A 6966-nucleotide genomic window follows, 5' to 3' on the forward strand; every position below is an offset into this window, starting at 1 on the left:
CCATTACCCTTAAAGTAGTCTAGCTGTCCATTGTCTGCCATCTCCAGTTAGCCTTCAGTTATTTCCCACCCTTAATCCCATTCCTGGAGTCTGACCTCAGTAATCAAGATCCTCCTCAAGACCTTCCCCATACCCTTCCTCTAGACCACTCCTATATCCTGCCCACAATCTTTCTGTATATAAGATCCATCTTGCCTCCAAGAAGGTACTGAGATTCAATCTAGTGCAGTCTCAGTCTGTGTCAGATTGTTCCGGTCTGCTTGTCAATATGAACATCACAAATGCTTAGGCTCCTTAAGAGTCTATATATTATAGTGAATCTTGAATAAACTTTGTTTTACTTTGACTGAGACAAGGTTTTAGTTGAATTCATTTGGCAGGACCTGACATGTTGGTATTTTGGGGTCTCATGAACCCCTAAACCTCAACATAGATTTCTGTGAGAATACTTTCCCAGTCTCCCTTAATCTTAGTGTCTTCCTGCTAAGATTACCCCCAATTGATCTAGTAGTCTCATCTTTGTACATAATTTTATTTGTGTTGTCTTTCTCATTAGACTGTGAGCTCCTTGAGAGTATGAACTTCCTCACCCATCACCTCCACACCCCAGGTTGTTTTTATCCCTAGTATTCAGCACAGTGTCTGGCACATATAAGGTGTTTAATAAATGGTAGTTGGCTTATCAGATAATAAAGCAAACTGCTACCTTAGCAATATCTGAGAAAGAAATTGAATGGTCTTGCCATCTGCTTCTCAAAGGCACTCCAAGTAAGGAAGACAACTACAATCTATGCAAGAAATCCAAAGGGTCATCTCTAAAGGGCAATGATATATTCAAAGGTAATATCTATGTTATGAAATCAGAAACATGACTCATATGCCCCATTATTTTCTTCAATTTTTTTTATGTATCTCATCAGATAAGATAATCAAACTAGCAGGGTTCATCAGATCCCAGTTTCTCCCTATATTGTTCTAGCAATTAACTATTATTTTGACAATTAACATAATACTTAAATTCTTTAGGGACTTATTATTTCATCATTGCATTTTCTCCTCAAGCTCCTCCCATTTCCCAAGTAATCTCCAAATATCTGTTGAAAAGCTTATCCAAACTCAGTTAGTGATACTGGTGGCTAGGGATACTTTTTCTCTCCAATCAGCACATGAAATCTAATTATGTAGTTTCATGAAAAATTCAAACTTTAGAACTCATGCTCCAGGTACAAAGCTAAAAAAAAAAAATCTCCTCTATGAATTAAAGCATAATAAAAGGGACAAAGAAGACATACAAAATGGGAGAACAGAATGAAATACACTTATAAAAATGAAATGGGAAAAGAGAAATGAGAAAAACTAAGAAAAAACATAATAGAAAAAGAGAATAAGCTATAGCAAGTAAATATAGCTTTTGAAGTTAAAAAAGATAGAAGAGATTAAATTATTATAATTTTCCTTTAATTTTTCCCTTGCTAGGATTATTTAATAACTAATTCATTCATAGATAAAAAATAATGCCTTTCTGATTATATATCAACTCAAAAAATAGAAAGACAACAATAAAATCAGTAAAGAAATTCACAAATGATTAATGAATTGATACAGGCACTTAAACTGTCCTTTGTTCATTCAGATATAAGGATTTGAAGGGGGTGGGAGGTGTTAAAAATCAAGCCTTCTTTCCTTATGACCTGTGATAAATTCTTGTCATCTTCCTAAAGGGTGGTATTCAAATCAAATGATGCAATGGACACATTGAGAACTGAACTCTAGTCTCTTGACTTTCTGGTATATGCTATTTTTCTTTTCCAGGCAAAACATAACTATTTTCTTCGATCATGCCTGACAACATACAGTTTTCAGTCCTCTAGTTTGATTCATACTGGCTGTCCTCTGCTAGATGTGTTGGTTTAATCTAAAAAAAAAATTACTTCATTGGATCAAACTAACCATGTAAAACATGCAAAGACTTTGATAGTTGCTTAATTGCTTCCTCTCTTCCTCTTCCTTTTGCCATAAGTAGATAACTAGTAAACAAAGAAGTGTCTGTTTTGTGTAATTTTCCTAGTTATGCTTGCAGAACAAAAAAATATTGAAATCAAAATTGCTCCTACATTAGCTGAAAACTAATTTGAGCCCATGAAATGTTCTTTTCAATCATCCAGCATACTTTAAAGGAGGAAATTTTTTGGATCATCCACAAAACTGGGCAGAAAGCTAAGCAAGACTTCGAAACTGCAACAAAATATAAAGAAAGTTAGTTTTAAACATTGGTTGGGGAGACAAGGTGATATCATAAAATGAGTATGGAGTGTGGAGTAGGGGGACCTCCATTTAAATATCAGATTTATTACTCTATGACCTTTGACAAATCATTTACCAAATCTCTTTGCAGATGAGGGGGAGAGCATAACTTTTTATATAGTGCCTACTTCAAGTCAGGTAATGTGCTAACTGTTTTATAAATGTTATCCCATTTGATGACTTAATTTTTGATATATCTAGTGATCCATTTCTAAATGTGCAATTCCATGAAATTGAAATATAACTAGTCTGACTCAGAATATCTTATATTCACAATATATTCACTGAATTTAGCTTCCTAAAAAGATGGGTACATCAGGATAGCAATTCAATTCTTTTCACAACATTTTGTTGTTCATTTTTCAGTCATGTCCAATTCCTTTGACCCTGTTGGGGTCTGCAGCCCCCCAAAGGTTTCAGCCAGCCTCTCTGAGTTCAGGTCTGGTAACAGGGCACTTAGTGATATGTGCTTATCTTATCTGAGGTCAAGGAGCCCTGATTTATAGGAAGTGCTGAGGCCTAGATTGTGTACTGTCATGCAAATACCCTGTTACCCTGATGTTTGTCTCAGGATCAAAGGGTAAGTGCTCAGGAATATGCAAGCTATTCTGGACACAGTCTCCATGTTCTTTTATTGGGCCCCTACTTCCTCTCACTTGCTGTTCAGGAGCTTTCCACTAGCTCTGCAAGTGCTCTTTGGGGGATTTAAGGGCTGAAGCTTGAGGGGGCAAGAGAGAGGATGGAGGGAGAGATGTAACCACATACCTGTCCTGCCAATAAAGCTGTGCCTTTCTCCATTTCCACTGGCTTGATTTCTTCTTCTTCTTCTTTTTTTTTTTTTAAAGCTATCAGGGTTAAGTAACTTGCTCAAGGTTACACAGCCAGTTATCTTAGGGTGTGGTGCTGAGTGTCTGAGTCTGGGATTCGATCTCCAGGTCATCCCGACACTGGAGCTGGTGCTCTTACTCACTGAGCCACCTGGCTGCCCCTAAGCAATTGAGGTTAAGTAACTTTCTCAAGGTTACACGGCCAGGTGTTTCTGGGTGGGTGCTAAGTGTCTTGAGCCTGGGATTCGATCTCCAGGTCATCCCAACACTGGAGCTGGTGCTCTTACTTGCTGTGCTACCTGGCCGCCCCTCGACTTCTTATTGGAACATGCAGGACATAACCAGAATGTACACTGAAGGCCTGGGAGAGGTAAGACTCAGCTAGAAATCATAGGATCGCTACAAGTCACAACAAGAGGCTCCTGAACAGGGGACATTTTAGGTGAGCCCCCATGCTAGTGCGGAAGATAGAGGGGAATCCCCAAGAAACAAGGGAATTGTAGGGTTGACTTGGGACAAAAATAGGGAATCATCTCCCTATAATTAAGCCAGAGAAAATGGAGATTTGGGCTCGACAGCTTTATAGGGCTGTTAAAGGCCAGGGAAGTCCACTTAAGGACCTGTGGAGATTTATTGAAAAAGTGATAGTCATCTCTTGGTGGATAGAAGACAGGCTTAGATAAGCAGAAATGGTGCATAGTTGGGTAACAAATGACAGGTTATGTGGACAATACCCCCTGGGCTCCTAGAGGATAAAGATTTTGTAATTTATGGCCTCGTAAAAGCAGTCTTGTCTGGGCCAAATCAGCCTGTCCACCAATTTTTTTTTTTTAATTTTTGAATACTATACAATATGTAATTGAATGGCTTTTGTTTATGGTAATTATCCCCTCCTTGGTTACCCTTTCATGCAGACATCCAAAAATCCCTTGCTATGCATGACTCATAAGATTTGGCTCTCCACAACAAGCAGGAAAAGGGACTTGTTGGGACTCTGTGGCCCCCCAAACTTCTGAGGCAGCCTCTCTGAGTTCAGGTCTGGTAACAGGGCACTGCATCGTATGTGCTTATCTTATCTGAAGTCAGGGAGACCTAAACTTTAGGAAGTGCTGAGCCCCAGATTGTGTGCTGTCATGGAAATACCCTGTTACCCTGATATTTATCTTGGGATGAAAGGGTAAGTGCCCAGAAGTATGCAAGCTATTCTGCACACAGTCTCCCTGTTTTCTGATGGGCCCCCTACCTCCTCTTACATGCTGTTCAGGAGCTGTCCATGAGGTCTGCAAGTGCACTTTGCAGGATTTAAGGGCTGAAGCTTGAGGGGGCTGGAGAGAAATATAGGGAGAGATGTAACAACATGTCTGTCTTGCCAATAAAGCTGTGCCTTTCTCCATTTCCCATGGCTCAACTTCTCCTTTATGTTAATATGCAGGACATGACCAGAATGTGCACTGAAGCCTTGGGAGAAGTTAGACTCTGCTAGAAATCATAGAATCATGACAAGTTGCAACAGATCCAATTTGGGGTTTTCTTGACATAGGTAGTGTAATGGTTTGACATTTCCTTCTCCAGTTCATTTTAGAGATGAGGAAACTAAGGCAAATAGAATTAAGTGAGTTGACTATGGTCACAGCTACTAAGTGTCGGAAGTCAGATATGAAATCAGTTCTTCCTGACTCCAGGCCTGGTGCTCTAGTTACTGTGTAACCTGGATGCCTTGGACTAGGTATCAAAGTGTCACAGAAACCTAGTGTCAGATTATCCAATTCCTTTTTGAGCATAAAACTTCTCTAAAACAACTAAAACAAGTGATCATGTAGTTTCCATTTGAATAGCTTTAATGATGGAGAGATCATTTCCTCCAAAGGTGATCACCCTGTTTTTTTGGTCTTTGTTAATTTGTTTATTTTTAGTTTACAAGATTCATTACCATAGTTGCTTGAGTTTCAAATTTTGTCTCCCTTCCCCCTGCCCCTCCCCCCATGGTGGCAAACAATCAAGTATCGTATCTGCAAATACTTTTACATTAGGCATTATTCAGGTTATAAAGAAGGATTGTAACAAATGGAATGAAGAATGGGAAAGAGGAAACAAAACCAAATAAGAAAACAAAAAAGGGCAGGTAGTTTGCTTCCATCTGGGTTCAATCTCAGTCCTTTGTCTGGATGTAAACATCTCTCCCCATCATGAACCTTTTGGGGTTGATTTATGTCTCTGGATTGCTGAGAAGAATCCAGTTTATCAAAGTTGGTTGTCATACATTGTGTCTGTAATTGTATATAAATTCCTCCTTGCTCTACTCTTCTCACTCAGCATCACTTCATATAAGCCTCTCCAGATAAATATGAAGTCCATCTACTTCTTGTTTCTTATTGTACAATAATGGTCCATATCATGCATATACCACAACTTGTTCAGCCATTCCCCAATTGATGGGCACCCCCTTAATTTCCAATTCTTTGCTAGCACAAAAAGACCTGCTATAAATACATACATACATGTATACACACATACATATACATATATACATCATATATATACATATATACATCATATATACACACACACACACACACATATATATATATATATATATATGTATATATGGGTCTTTTAGCCACTTCTAAGATCTCTTTGGGATACAACCCTAGAAGAGGTATTGCTGGGTCAAAGGTTATAAAATTATTAATAGCCCTTTGGGAATAAGTCCAGATTACTTTCCAGAATGGTTGGATCAGTTCACAACTCCACCAGCAATGCATTAGTGTTCCAATTTGTCCACATCTTCTCCAGCGTTTGTCATTATGCTGTTTTGTCATCTTAACCAATCTGTCTGGTGAGATGTAGTACCTCAGAGTTGTTTTGTTTTGCTTTTCTCTAATCAATAGTGATTTAGAGCATTTTGTCATATGTTTATAAATATTTTTAATTTCTTACTCTGTAAACTCCCTGTTCATATCCTTTGACCATTTATCAATTGGGGAATGACTTGTATTCTTATACATTTGGCTCAATTCTCTGTATATTTTGGAAATGGGTCCTTTCGGAGAAAATTTGTAACGCAAAATCTGGCGGAAACGAATGATGTAAATCAGAAGTTAATAAAGCATTAAAGAAAAAAAAAGAAATGAGTCCTTTATCAGTGACATAGGTTGTAAAACTTCTTTCACAATTTTTCACTTTCCTCTTAATCCTGGTTACATTGGCTTTCTTTGTACAGAAACTTTTCTATTTAATGTAATCAAAATTATCCATATTGCATTTTATAATGCCCTCTAATACTTGTTTGGTAATAAAGTGATCCCCTCTCCACAAATCTGACAGTAAACTATTATTTGCTGGGGCGGCTAGGTGGCACAGTGAATAGAGCACCAGCCCTGGAGTCAGGAGGACCTGAGTTCAAATCCTGCCTCAGACACTTGACACACTTACTAGCGGTGTGACTTTGGGCAAGTCACTTAACCCCAATTGCCCTCCAAAAAAACAAACAAACAAACAACAACTATTACTTGCTTTCCCAGATTGCTTAGAGTATCAGCCTTTATACCTAGATCATTTAGTCATTTAGACTAAATTTTGGTATATGGTGTTAGATAATTGTGTATGCCCAGTTTCGGCCATACTATATTCCAGTTTTCCCAGCAGTTTTTGGGAAATAGTGAATTCTTATCATAAAAACTGGGGTCTATTAGTTTCTCAAACAGTAGATTACTATAATCATTAACTGCTGTATCTCATGTACCCAACCTATGCGGGTTATAAGTAGTTTTGAGGACTGCTGCCATATAGTACAGATTGAAATCAGGTATAGCTAGTCCACCATCCCTAGCATCTC

Source organism: Petaurus breviceps, unplaced genomic scaffold (assembly GCF_028583685.1).
Source record: "Petaurus breviceps papuanus isolate PSGF00001 unplaced genomic scaffold, PetGlider_PUasm1.0 184, whole genome shotgun sequence".
Lineage (NCBI taxonomy): Eukaryota > Metazoa > Chordata > Mammalia > Diprotodontia > Petauridae > Petaurus > Petaurus breviceps.